This window comes from Schistocerca americana, chromosome X (genome assembly GCF_021461395.2).
Source record: "Schistocerca americana isolate TAMUIC-IGC-003095 chromosome X, iqSchAmer2.1, whole genome shotgun sequence".
Classification (NCBI taxonomy): Eukaryota; Metazoa; Arthropoda; class Insecta; order Orthoptera; family Acrididae; genus Schistocerca; species Schistocerca americana.
In genome coordinates, this window is record NC_060130.1 from 438526014 (window position 1) to 438541437 (window position 15424).

Sequence of the window (15424 nt, forward strand, 5' to 3'; positions counted from 1 at the left end):
ACGGACTTTGAGCGAGGGCGTATAGTGGGCATGCGGGAGGCCGGGTGGACGTACCGCCGAATTGCTCAACACGTGGGGCGTGAGGTCTCCACAGTACATCGATGTTGTCACCAGTGGTCGGCGGAAAGTGCACGTGCCCGTCGACCTGGGACCGGACCGCAGCGACGCACGGATGCACGCCAAGACCGTAGGATCCTACGCAGTGCCGTAGGGGACCGCACCGCCACTTCCCAGCAAATTAGGGACACTGTTGCTCCTGGGGTATCGGCGAGGACCATTCGCAACCGTCTCCATGAAGCTGGGCTACGGTCCCGCACACCGTTAGGCCGTCTTCCGCTCACGCCCCAACATCGTGCAGCCCGGGCGTGAATGGAGGGACGAATGGAGACGTTTCGTCTTCAGCGATGAGAGTCGCTTCTGCCTTGGTGCCAATGATGGTCGTATGCGTGTTTGGCGCCGTGCAGGTGAGCGCCACAATCAGGACTGCATACGACCGAGGCACACAGGGCCAACACCCGGCATCATGGTGTGGGGAGCGATCTCCTACACTGGCCGTACACCACTGGTGATCGTTGAGGGGACACTGAATAGTGCACGGTACATCCAAACCGTCATCGAACCCATCGTTCTACCATTTCTAGACCGGCAAGGGAACTTGCTGTTCCAACAGGACAATGCACGTCCGTATGTATCCCGTGCCACCCAACGTGCTCTAGAAGGTGTAAGTCAACTACCCTGGCCAGCAAGATCTCCGGATCTGTCCCCCATTGAGCATGTTTGGGACTGGATGAAGCGTCGTCTCACGCGGTCTGCACGTCCAGCACGAACGCTGGTCCAACTGAGGCGCCAGGTGGAAATGGCATGGCAAGCCGTTCCACAGGACTACATCCAGCATCTCTACGATCGTCTCCATGGGAGAATAGCAGCCTGCATTGCTGCGAAAGGTGGATATAGACTGTACTAGTGCCGACATTGTGCATGCTCTGTTGCCTGTGTCTATGCCTGTGGTTCTGTCAGTGTGATCATGTGATGTATCTGACCCCAGGAATGTGTCAATAAAGTTTCCCCTTCCTGGGACAATGAATTCACGGTGTTCTTATTTCAATTTCCAGGAGTGTATTTCCCTCTACTCTCTATTCTAAATGTTCTAGGTGCAGTCGATACAACAGCATATTAATCGCAGCTACGATTTCGATCCAAATCACGTTTACAGGAATGCAAATAAAATCCATATGCATACACATGTGATAATTCAGATAGCAGCATTGATACCATAGCGTTTTAGAAGTTCAAAAATGGCTCTAAGCACTATGAGACTAAACATCTGAGGTCATCAGTCCCCTAGACTTAGAACTACTTAAACCTATCTAACCTAAGGACATCACACACATCCATGCGCAAGGCAGGATTCGAACCAGCGACTACAGCAGCAACGCGGTTCCGGACTGAAGCGCCTAGAACCGCTCGGCCACAGCGGCCAGCTGTTTTAGAAGTGCGAGCATTCCCATTGCTAGCTATCTTAAGTAACACTTCGGCTAATGAACGTTTTCTGGCTGTGGTGAGTCTAAAAGAGAATTCGAAACATTGTAGAATACGTTTGGCAGCTATGTAGCCGTTTATTTCCTAGGGTGGTGCCGAATTATCCTACTAAATTTATTCGCTGATAACAGTATTTTGTTATTTCGATAAACATGCGGAATGATTGTCACATAAACGGTGACATATAGATTGAAAATTCATGTTTTTGAGTCCAGAAAGCTCTATGCAACAGAAACTGCCATTTTCATTGCGAAACTGCCGGCTTATTCATGTCTGGAGTAATAATAGAGGGCTGTTTGCCTGGGTTGTCTGCTAGGGTAGTGAAAGGTGTTTGCTACTGCAAGGGAGCTCTGGTTTGTTTTCGGTTCTAATCTCGATGGAGGCAGGTAGACTATAAGTAAAGCAATTTTAAGAAATTCTCGCACCCCAAATACGTTTTATTGCTGTCTTTATTCTGTATCGGCGCCCTGTGGATGTAAATAAGCAAATCTTGTAGAATTTCATATTTGTTACTGCCAACTTTTTCCGCTCCTGTCAATAATTGAATTGACTTAAGTGTGGCACTGTATGATTTTTGACTGAATTTAGTTATGAATCTTCACGCATTGCTAAATCTGCACACTTTCAGCTGGCCGGAGTGGCCGAGTGATTCTAGGCGCTTCAGTCTGGAACCGCGCGACCGCTACTGTCGCAGGTTCGAATCCTGCCTTGGGTATGGATATGTGTGATGTCCTTAGGTTAGTTAAGTTTAAGTAGTTCTATGTTCTAGGGGACCTCAAATGTTAAATCCCATAGTGCTCATAGCCATTTGAACCATTTGAATTTGAGCACACTTTCATGGTAGGTCAGCAACGGTAATCCAGTATGACTGGTCTGAACGTTGACACAGACCGTTTCGCGGCCAAATGCGCATAATATTTTACTAATTCGTAACGATCTGGGCTACTTTGTCTTACTAAACCAGTTATATTATCTCGACAAGCTGAAATTCATTGTTATTAGTACAATTCATACTAATTAGCGTTTCTTCTTTCATTTATATCTTATATTTACGTGTTATGTTTAACACGCTAATCAGCATTAATATAGTCTTACACAGGATTGAAAACAGTATGATAAAGTTCGGATAGTTTTGTCAGTTTCACACCTATGCATAGTATGTTGGTAGCACTTCGTCGCCTTGCCTGTCATGCTGTGTAGCAGACTTTAAAGCTGTGCAGATCAGCGTAACGTAAAAGCGAGGGGTCTCGCTCGTTTTGTCCACGACTGTACTGTCCGTGGTATACCGAATAACGGGCATGACTAGGAAGTGTGAATTTAAGTGTAGTTGTGGCAACGTTCACTGTGACTTAATGATTAGGTATGCTATAACATGCAACGTCTCCGATAGTAGAATATGGGAATAGATCCTAAAGTACTCTGATCCTTCACTTTCTCAAGTTTGCAAATCTTAGAGCAATATGATTCGGGTGCTATAGCCGCCGATAAGTTCGACCAAGCCCCGATCTGTCGGCTCGAGTCGCCCCTTTCTCGCGACCCCCCCAAGCAGCCACTACGGCGAGCGCGTACACAACCGCGCGGACAGCCACGTAGACTTGTGAACTTAGTGAAGTCCAAATGGCTCTGAGCACTATGGGACTTAACTTCTGGGGTCATCAGTCCCCTAGAACTTAGAACTACTTAAACCTATCGAACCTAAGGACATCACACACATCCATGCCCGAGGCAGGATTCGAACCTGCGACCGTAGCGGTCGCGCGCTTCCAGACTGTAGCGCCTAGCACCGCTAGGCCGAACTTAGTGAAGTCTTGTCCTAGATGTTTTGCTCGCCCTAAAAGATAAGACTGCCCTTCAGGTAAAGCAACGTGATACAAGTGTGGAAAAAGCGGCCATGTCCAAGCATTTTGTTTTCAACGACACAAAATCGCCAATTTTGCCCGCTCTCAGAAAAAATATGCTCGTGCTGATGCAGTGAACATTGTGTTTTCCAAAACTACAACAGGTTCCAACACACGTAAGATTAAAGATGCGCCTCCTTCTCGCCCTAGTGCTGTGCAACGACATTCTAACAAACTACCTTGACGATATTGCCGTCTGAGGTCGTACACCAGAGGAACACATTGCCAATTTGCGTACTCTTTTCCGAGTGTTGTCAAAAGCAGGACTCAAGTGTCGTCTCGAAAAGTGTGACTTTTCTCAGACTGAATTACTGTATTTAGGTCATGTGAGAAACAGTCAGGACGTGCACCCTCTCCAATCTCATTTGCTCGCAATCCCTGACCTATCTGTTCCTCATAATGTGTCTGAACTGCAGTCAGTATTTAGTCAAGATGACATACTACATTCGGTTCATACCGAATGCCGCTCATATCACGATTCCATTACATCGCTTGCGTTGCAAAAACGTGCCTTTTGTGTGGTCTAAAGATTGTCACGACGCATTTCAGAAACTCAAAAATGCCTTGCTTAGTAACAGATGTTTATTGCATTTTGGCCCTGCCAAACCAGTAGTTTTGCAAGCCAACGCTTCTCCCTACGGGATCGGCGCTATGCTTTCGTATAGAATTGGTGCACAAGACAAACCTATTGCATTGGCTTCAAAGTTGTTAACTCAGACTCATTGCAGTTATCCGCATATAGAAAAAGAGGCTCTTGCTATTGTGTAAGGTGCGACTAAATTTCATCACTATTTTTATGGATGCAGATTCTATTAAGTGACAGATCACAACCCTTTGCAGTCCTTGTTTCATCCATCAAAGCCGGTTCCTACGCGCACTGCTCGAAAATTGCAAACTCTACTTTGTTGCTTTCGCAGTATCAGTTTGAAATTGTGTACAGACCGACGGCAATGCAGACGCCCTATCTCGCCTTCCGATTGGCCCTGACTCTGATTTTGATGCCTCTGCCGCATCTTGTTGTCAAATCGATGCGCAGGACATTGAATTGCTGGAATCTTTTCCCTTAAACTACAGAAAAAATGCACAGACCACGGAAGCAGACTCAGGCCTCAAGATTTTGTTGCAATACATTCGCACGTCTTGGCCTCGTTCATTGAACAGTATCCAGAACTTAATTTTGCGCCGATATTTTTCACGTTGGCATGGCTTTTCAGTTCAACAAGATGTGATCCTAGTTCAAAATCACAATGGACAATCTCGTGTGCTTATTCCCAAAGAGCTGCAAAAGGATGTGTTGCGATTGCTCCACCAAGGACATTGGGGAGTTGTTCGCTCTAAACAGTTAGCGCCCCAGCACTGTACTTCGCAAGTCATGGACTCCCGCATTGAACAGATGATAGCATAGTGTCGCGCATGCGCGGAGTACCAATCTGCTCCGCCACAGACATTCTCAACATGGCCTAAGACTCAATCGCCATGGCAACGAGTGCACATTGAATTTGCAGGACTGTTTTGCAACACCCGTTGGCTCATAGAGGTAGACTAAGCATGTTCCCATTTGCGGTGCCTATGGCTTCTACATCATCATGTAGCACCATTCAAGTGTTATCGTCCATATTTTGCATCGAAGGTTTGTCAGCAGTCTTGTGGCGCACAACGGACCACAGTTCACTTCACGTGACTTTGAACAGTTTTGTGAATACAATGGTATTCGTCATCTAACAAGGGCTCCGTTTCACCCACAGTCCAACGGAGAAGCAGAACGCTTCGTACGCACTTTCAAGCGACATACGGCCAAGATTCGCACCACCCACTCACGGCTTCTCGGGAACGCGCGTCCTCCGCAGCCGCCCGCTAGTGACATCAGGGCATCGCAAGGGAAGCGGATCGACGATGCACCCTCGCCCCGCTCGCCGACCCGGACCCGCCGTCGCCGTCGCCGCCGCCTTCGTCGCCCCAGCATACTCCCTCAGGCCTGGACGTGTGCCCTGGCAGCAGTTTTCCGGAGGATGTTCCAGTTGCCTCGCAAACCAGATGGCAGGGTTCGGTTGGGAGTATGCCGTCCTCCACAGTCAAGACTCCAGGCCCATTCCGACGTCCAGCGTCCTGCCTCCCTCCCCGTTGTAGTTCGCAACCTCGCTACACGACAACGGTGCGTCATTTAGGAGGAGGGGTGGGGTGGAGAATGTGCTGACGTAAGCTGGAGCCTTCACACCATGCGGCATTGAGGTCGCAAGAAGATCGATTAAGGCCAGCGTTAGACTCGCTGGAAATGTGCCGCCAACGCCCTCTCAGCCGCCAGTTTCTTAAAGCCGCTGTGGACCGGAGAGCCAGTTAGTTAATTGAGTTAAAAAATGGTACAAATGGCTCTGAGCAGTATTGGACTTAACATCTGAGGTCATCAGTCCCCTAGAACTTAGAACTACTTAAACCTAACTAACCTAAGGACATCACACATATCCATGCCCGAGGCAGTTTTCGAACCTGCGACCGTAGAGGTCGCGCGGATCCAAACAGAAGCGCCTAGAACCGCTCGGCCACAGCGGACGGCTTAGTTGAGTTAGTTCGAGCCTGTTGCACCAAGTGAGTTCCATTGTGTCACCGAGATAGAGGTGCAGACTTAGCCTCTGGCACAGAGACAGGCAACATGTAGCAACCTTACAGTGTACATAGCGGACTTCTACTCCAACAGCATTGAGGCTACATGGACTATACGTAATAGAGCTTGAACCACAGCACATGGAAGCTCAAGTTAAATAGCTCTTTCTGTATGAATAAAGAACCCAGTTATTAATTGCGTGCAGTTTGTGTTATAGAACGAGGATACCAGCCAGCAACCAACAGCCTCTGCTTATTTCCTATGGTACAGCTGTGCATAGATAACGAGACGACATAAAAGTGGCTAGCGAGGATTGAACAATGACCTTCAGGATGACTTTGAACTAATGATGTCACCATCCCTATCAGTGGCGTCTTCATCCTGATCAGTAGCAAACCACGCCCTCTTCCTATCTTTAGCCACCACTATTAAAATGAGCCCGCGTCTCGTGGTCGTGCGGTAGCGTTCTCGCTTCCCACGCCCGGGTTCCCGGGTTCGATTCCCGGCGGGGTCAGGGATTTTCTCTGCCTCGTGATGGCTGGGTGTTGTGTGCTGTCCTTAGGTTAGTTAGGTTTAAGTAGTTCTAAGTTCTAGGGGACTGCTGACCGTAGCAGTTAAGTCCCATAGTGCTCAGAGCGATTTGAACCACTATTAAAATGTAAGATGGCGGTAATAAAGCAACTGTGTCAGAGGAACTTAAAAAAAACTATGTCTCCCTCCTTTATCTCTCCAGCCAATTATAGCACTCTATTAAAAAATGCAAGGTGATGGAATAGGCCAATTGAGTGCGCATCTTCTCTGCCGCCAGTCAGAGTGTACTGTTAGAAAATAGTCCAATTGTGTTAACACTAAATTTAAGGCCCTTTCTCTCTCTCTCTAGCCATTCACAGCACATTCACAGTCCAAGTTGATGGAAACAGACAAATTGTGGTTTATAGCCCACGCCACCCACCTCTCTTACTCCAGTCAGTGCGATAGTAGTATTAAAATGATGGGTAAAAATGGTGTCAAATTAAATTATTTCACGGTCCTCTCCCTCTCCCCCTCCTTATCACCAGCCAGTCATAGCGCAGAGTTAAAATTCCAAGATGATGGAAACAAACCAACTGTGCTTTAAACTCCATCTCACCTCCTCCCCGTCTCCAACTAATCACAGCGTAGTATTTTAATGATGGGCAGAAATAGTGTCAAATTACAATATTTCTGAGGTACACTTTCCCTTCTCCTTCTCCTGTTTCCAATGAATCATTGCATAGTGTTAAAAAATGACGCCATACGTGCAGTAAAAATATTACGCAAGCTCCACTAGAAAGTAAAAGAAATATTCATTATTTCCATGAAAGTCATATATACCTGTGAGATAATATTAATATTAGGTGTAGAAACGGTGTCAAGTTATATTATTTATGTACGAATCCGTTCTGTACTTTATGTCACCTGCCCCTCCTCATTCCAACCAATCAGAGCGTAATATTAAAAATGGCGCCAGATGTGCAGCAAAACATTACTTGACATATCACACATGTGTTTGTGCACATCTTTTCACCTACGTCTCGATATGAAATGCAATCTCTCATTAGTTTTTACGAAAACGTGTAAGTACTTCGATCTCTCAAGCTTTTTCGACAAAGACAAGCATAAAGTATGCATATTACACAGCATCGGTGCATGTATTCACTTGTTGCTGCGAGACTGAGCGAAAGGTCCAGTGTAGAGAGAGGGAAGATATCTCTGCACGCCTCACCTATCCTAGTACAGATACAGTCCAGCTGAGAGACAAATGGAGAACCGCTAATATTGTGTGGAAACAAGCCGTAGAGTGAACAGGACCGCGAACTCAAACACAAAAATTATGCCACTTGTGAAATTTAATACAGATTTTCTCATAGATTATTTACAATATTCGCATTATATTTGCTACAAGTATTTGCTTCTCTACAGTAACATCAAATTACAATGTATCACAAGTTATTTTTCATCAGAAAGGAAGTACTCACCTCAGCTTAAATCCACAATCTACAGTTGAAATTATTTACAATAAAATCAGATTACGTTGAATCAAATAAATTTTTTCCATAAGAGAACGGTAATATTCACCTCAACTTACATTATTTACAATAACATCATATTATAACGGATAACTAAATTTTTCAGTGAGAAAAATATAAAGCTACAGTCCACAGTTTACAGTTATTTACTTTCTGTGGGAACGGCCCTATCCCGGCTGGAACCACTACTGTTTGTCGGAGCGAGGGCCGAAGAGCCTGTGTGGCGTCACCGGACTCAATAAAACAGGACTAAAAATTACTTGATTTATTTCTCTGAACAGTTCTCGTCGCCGCAAATGCGGCGGCGGCTGGTGGCTTAGCAAGCCGGCGAGGAATCTGCTGAACCCAGAGGCTGGCTCAGACTATCGTGGCTCGCCGCATGAGCCCTGTACGTGTGGACGGCGCGCCTATTCAGACGCTCTGCTCTCAGATGGCAGAAACCACAGCACGTGTTTGTTGCGTCTCACACGCCGTTCTGGGCGTACTCTGTCCCTCCCAGGTCACTGCCCGTTTCCTTCCATCAGGTGGACCATGATGTCGGATGCCGTGATGTGGTGAATGCTGATCTTCGCCCTCCAGTTCGGTAGGCCATGTGGCTCAAGTGATGCTGTAGCTTATCACAGTTCGTGCCCAGGCTGGAACGGTGGTATTAGAACCCCGGACTACCCATCAGTGGCGGCTGGCACTGTAGACAGGCTTCTATCACCCGTGGCTACAGATCAGTGGTCGCCTCGTAAGGTGGCAGGACTATGACCGGTGCTGAAACAATTACATACACAAGATGTTACTATACAATAATCAGAGAAATGGGTGAGACCGACATGAATACCATCGATGCTACTGATCGACTGACCCAAGCCTAGCGAGGTGGAGCATTTCTGGCAGAGGAGGGGCTCTACTTTTGGACTTCACTCGTCATGACCGAATCGGTTCTTCTCTTTATGAGTTGTTAGTGGTCTTCTGTTCTGCTAAATTTGCTTAACCAACTTGTTCCAGTGTCTTAACTGCTTTGTCAAACCCCTGATTGGTGTTGTTGCTTCCTCCTTAGCACTTTTTACATAACGTTAAGAGAGTAACAAAGGCAGGTTTGTCTGCTCTCGTGTAACTCTCTTCCACTGAGTTCGCTTACAGTCACTCACAGAACCGTTGATGTCGCACTGTTGGTGACTAACACTGCCGTACTGTTTATGCCTAGCGGCTGTATTGTGTTGATATTTCCGGGTGCTTGAGCAATACTGTTCTGTTCGGACCTAGAAAATTTCACTCTCTTGTTCCCTTACTTCCTTTATGCGTATCAGTTACTTACAACCATCATTTTTCATACGATAATGACCCCAAGCCACCGTAGTGACCTTATCAGGTAGTATCACACGTTTATCGTCTTGTGCAGATAAAGCAAGTTTGTGTTGTCTGGTAGCAGAGACAACATGTTTTTTTAACTTAACTATGTACTGCACAGTCGATGTTTCGGTGTCATTTAACAAACATTCCCGCTAATCATCAACAGTAAGTTCTTTTACTGATGATCATTTGATGCCTTTTGCTCTCTGCATTATGTGTTGCGTATCAGTTTCTAGAGGGTACATTTTTGCTTTCAGTTCAATGAATTCAGTAATTATGATACTACCAGGGCAAGCTGTTGTATCGAATCTCCTGTGCACATCATTTTATTACTATCATAAATATTTGCTGTATTTAAATAATTTATTAGGCTGTCTGTATCTTTGTGACACATTTTAATATATTTTGGGTCAAATTTCTTCAGCATAATGAAAATCTAGAAGCAGTTCTTGGAAATATCAAGAACAGCCATTCCTACGGTTGTAGGTTTGTAGGAAACAATTTTAATTCCGCTCATTCCAAACGAAAATAAGTTTTCATTAAATATGATGCTCCGCTTGAAATTGGGTCTTGCAATCATAGCAGCAGCCCCGTATGTTCCTTCGCAACACGTTAACAGTTTCACATCTCTCAGTTTCCCAACATTTCGAATAGTTCTGCCGACAACGCTATTCATCAGTTTTAAAGAAATTTTTTTCCAAATCATTCTTTGCATTCATCTATACACTTTTCGTCCATGCTGATCGATAGAATGGCAATATTCCGTGAATTTTGCAAAGAATAAGATTATTATTCCTATGACACTGCCTTAAATGTCTATAACGATTCACATAATTTCGCCTATTGTAAAATGTGAAAATGAATTTCTTTGGAATGCCCGGCTTGTTGATACTTGGTGTGGCATAATTTTCTACAGACATAATGGTGAATCTGAGAGGAGTTCCTGTAGATTTTCGGGGTACTCTAGATCTATTTCTAGGATGTGGCTCATGTTTGAGTCATTACGTAGCCTACATTCATCATATCAAAACCCTCAACAGGCATCCATGAAAACTCATAGTGTGGTAGATATTGCGTTGCATCATGGCCCAGCTGTACAAACTATTAACGTCGACATACATAATACAGAACACATCCTTATTTCATCATACTCAGCCACGAACCTGCTATCTGCAGCTGTATGCCCATAGGAGCAGTGAACAATACCCCTTCTTATACAGAGCAAGGTGTACCACGCCAAGCAAGGTGAGATTACGTAAAAGACGCGATCCAGCTCGTATGTTTTAAAGTAGAGTGAGCTAAAACTTTCAAACATATCGCTCAGAAGCAGGAATCGCTTTTCAAATATAGGTCTGAGTAATCTTCCAAAGTCTTGCACTCAACTAAATTTCGTACTTTGCATTCTCTTTAGCAATTCTGTTCTTTGATTGATGGCTCACCGCCCATCGAGCTTTTGAAGGCCTCGATTGTTGGCAAGTGTTCCTCCATCAAAACAAACTCGTCAGTTATATGCTTATAGGAAAAGACGCATTTTTTGTTAATTAAATTGCTCGCTATTGGGGAAATACTCTACTGTTATCTTCAACTCTGTTTTATATTTTTCCTTATTCCCTGTAATCACGGAAACATGGCCTGAATTTCACTTTGGTCACATCTTTCACTCGTCCGCAGATATTCACAGTGCGTCATAATTCGTTAGTTTGTGAAACACAACAGGTAGCGTAAATTTACGTGTATAATTTACATCACAGTTATCATACAAGGCACCATGACATCTGTCTATGAAATGGTAGTCACCCCGGTGTTTCACGTCTGCTTTCGTTAAGCGTTCTTTGCGGATGTGACAAATTCCAGTTGTTTGAAATGTTCTTCCTCTTCTGCGCTAATAATCATCTGCTTGTTCTGCAGCAAGATTTATTCGCAGTCTAATACAGCTGATTGGTAAGACACTCCATGAAGTCTGTACCTCGGTACAGCTGAAATTCAGAATTTTTGTCATTATAAATGCTGTGCACGTAGAAAGCTATACTATACAGTTTATGTGCATGAACTTCGTTACTAACGCCCTGTTTCTGCAAACATTCTATGTCTGCATGAAAAATAAATGATAATTTTCATTGTTACATAACTTGAATTTATTAAACTGTTTCTCTGCTACGGGCATTATACTTCTCAGTTGCTTGAACTGTGCACAGTCAGTTAAATGGGCTGCCAACTTCTCTCTAGAATGGAAGTAGCATAAACAGCGTTCGCTCAGTACAACTGAGTGAAAACAAGCAGTAATGCTATTTCGTGCTAGTCTCGAAAGGTTTTTAATGTAGTAGAAATGGTAAATTTCTATATTTGTGACAGGGGCTATTAAGAGTTTCAGATGATTCTCAAGTTTACACTGTTTCGACACATGTAATGGAACCACTTGAAACTTTTTTCCTTCACCTTCCTCTTCTGCTCCTCCTATAGGCATACTTTAGTGCGCGCATTAACAGATAGATTTACAATATTCTTCTCAAATCTTGCCATATGATTCATTTCAATAGAAAATGAAATATTTGCAATTTTTTTTATACGTGGATAATATTTAGAATCACAGTGTGCAAGCTTATTTACACGATCCAACTACTAGAATGGGCCACTGGAAGCAGGCATGATCCTTTGACTTGATGTTTACTACTGCTTAATTATCTGCAGTTGCCTTAGGCATTTTCGTGTCTACGCCTGCATAAAATCCTTATTTACAACAACATTAAAACAAAGTTTCCTGATTGCTTTTAATGCTTACCTGGAGTCGCGACCTTCGAAACTTTCCAGTTTTCTTAAAATAAGTAGCTTTGTTACTTTGGTTGAGTACCATTCACTGATGTCCTCAGAGGGCGATTGAAGCATGTTCTTGATGTTCACACACATTTCTCTGATCCCATCTAACTTGGGTAAACGGAACTTATAGAGTAGTGAGACATTTATGATAACTGACAAATTCAACTCCAGCACTCTCTTGATGAAATTCGAGAAACATGCGACGGAAAAATTTATTAGATCTTTGAATTCATAATGATTTATTATTACACCAGTACATATTCGATTTCTAACACCGATCAGACTGCTGCTTGATCAGGAGGACTACAAATTCTGTAACACTAAATGAGAAAAAACAAGTATGCATATAGATGACAAACAAAATGTTCGAAAGACAGGATGTATTATAAGTAGAAGAATAATTACATTTTTTATTGTCAGATTTCCAACTTCGACCTGGAATATCACTGACTGCAGTACAGTCGTCTTCAGTGATGAGTCCCTCTTCGAACTGAGACAAGCTAATAGGTGTCCAGACTCCCTAGATACCGGCGGGATACCAACCTGATAGTCGCCCGCTATACGACTCGATAACCAGAAGTGATGGTGTTGGGTGCCATTTCTTTTCATATCAGCTTCACAGCACAGAGATACGTCGACGATATTCTACACCCCGTTTTCGGCCCTTCATGGCATGCCATCCTGGGCTTACATTTCAGCAAGATAATGCCCGTCCGCACACAGCGAGAGTTTCTACTGCTTGTCTTTCCACTTGCCAAACCCTACCTTGGCCATTAAGGTCACCGGATCTCACCCCAATTGAGAACATTTGGAACATTATGGGCAAGGCTCTCCTGCCAGCTCGAGAGTTTGACGACCTAACGCACCAGTTGGACAGAATTTGACACGATATCCCTGAGGAGGGCATCGAATAACTCTAACAGTTAATACAAAGCCAAATAACAGCTTGCATAAGGGTCAGAGGTGCACCAACGCGTTACTGACTTGTTCAGTTTCTAAAGTTGTTTCTTTTGAATAAATGATCCAATTTTTCTGAAATTATTGTCATTTGTTTGTCTGTACGTGTACATCCTATCTACTGATTTCCGTCCCACTCGGATAATTCCTTCGTGGTGGTGTGATTCAGGTAACGCCGGACGTGCTTAAAGATACAGGGTACTTATAAATGGTGGAAAAATCTAATTTTTTATGACTTTATTAAATGCTATAGTCTTTCCTGATTACATCGATATGTACATTACACGGTTCAAATGAAAAATGACCTATATATACCAAATTTAAAGTTACGGTCATGTATGCCGCCATGTCCCCTTATTTCTGTTACAGAAACTAGTATTATTTCGAAAATAACTGTGAACTTCCTGTTTCCAGTGTAAGTAGGGTGTTAAGGTTTTTATGCTGGTAACGCCACGTAGTGCTCTGTATGAAAATCACTGACTGTGCTGTGTGCAGTCTGTGGCTGGTTGGACTCATTGTTGGACTATTCGCTTGGGTAGTGTTCGGCAGTTTGATGTGAACAGCGCATAGCGTTGGACAGTTGGAGGTGAGCCGCCAGCAGTGGTGGATGTGGGGAGAGAGATGGCAGAATTTTGAGAGCGGACGATCTGGATGTGTGTCCGTCAGGAAAAGGAAATTTGTAAGACTGGATGTCATGAACACTATTAAGGTAAATACATTGTTTGTTCTCTACCAAAATCTTTCTTTTGCTAACTATGCCTATCAGTAGTTAGTGCCTTCAGTAGTTACAATCTTTTATTTAGCTGGCAGTATTGTCGCTCACTGTATTGCAGTAGTTCGAGTAACGAAGATTTTTGTGAGGTAAATGATTCTTGAAAGGTATAGGTTATTGTTAGTCAGGGCCATTTTTTTTCTTGGTAGGGATTATTAAAAGTCAGGTTGTGTTGCGCTAAAAATATTGTGTGTCAGTTTAGTGATGATCAGAATAAGCAAAGACAACTGTGTGAGTACGTTGAGTTTTGCTCAGCTGTTTTAAAATGAAAAATGGTTCAAATGGCTCTGAGCACTATGGGACTTAACATCTATGGTCATCAGTCCCCTAGTACTTAGAACTACTTAAACCTAACTAACCTAAAGACATCACACAACACCCAGTCAACACGAGGCAGAGAAAATCCCTGACCCCGCCAGGAATCGAACCCGTGTTTGAAAATCAAATAACGTAGAAGTTTACCAGCACAGTAATTCATAATTTTTCTAAGGGGACGTTTCATATGTCGACCCTTAGCCGAGGATACCTCACTGGAATCTTCTGATTTTTTCTAGTAGTCTGTGTAATTAGTGTAGTTATTGTTTATTGCTAGCGCGTAATTGTAGAGAGAATCTCCTTTGTAGTTGTAGTTTTTCATTGTCGTACTGTAAAACAGTTGTGGCATGAATGTAGATCTGCACCAAATATTTCGCAACTGTGCTTGCAATTAAATATAATTTTCAGTGCTATGTTAATCTTTTTTTTTTTAATTTTACTCTTCAAATTGTGCTTTTCTGTGTTATCGTGTGAAATATTGTGACAATTATGGCGTGTGAAAAACGTAATACTAGGCTCCAAAGTAAACTGAGAAATGACAGTGAAGACGAGAGTAGTGTGTTAGCGCAACCGTGTAATGAATTAACTAATGTTCAACATAGTAATTTGGTAATTGTGCATAGGGGAATGGACCAGGCAATAAATAATCGTGTAGACAGTAAAACAGCTAGTGAACAGGATAGTATTGTCGATCGATCGGCCGACAACAGGTCGCCCCAGGAACCCGAAATGACAGGACACAATCTTGCAAATACCGTAGATTCTGTTTTTGCGTCCTCACATTTTTCTCAGTTAAGTCAAGATAAATTTTCTGCTTTTCAAAATGCGAAAGTTGCCGGTACAAATGCACTGCCGAAAAGCATAGAGGAACAGATTATAGACACTAATACATTATTATTGCAATTAATGCAACAAATGAAACAAAATCAGAGACAAACACAGCAACAGCTTCAAAAGTTAGTCACCACGCTTGAACAAACACGTGAAGGTTTAACTGCTGAGTTACTTAAAATCGAATCGAAATGTCAAAAAGTTTGTAATGACGTAAAAACACAAATTTGTGAGCATTTTCAACCTATTTTTTCTCGTCATGAAAATGCATGACAGAATTACGAAGCAGCTATGAAAGAACTACAAACTA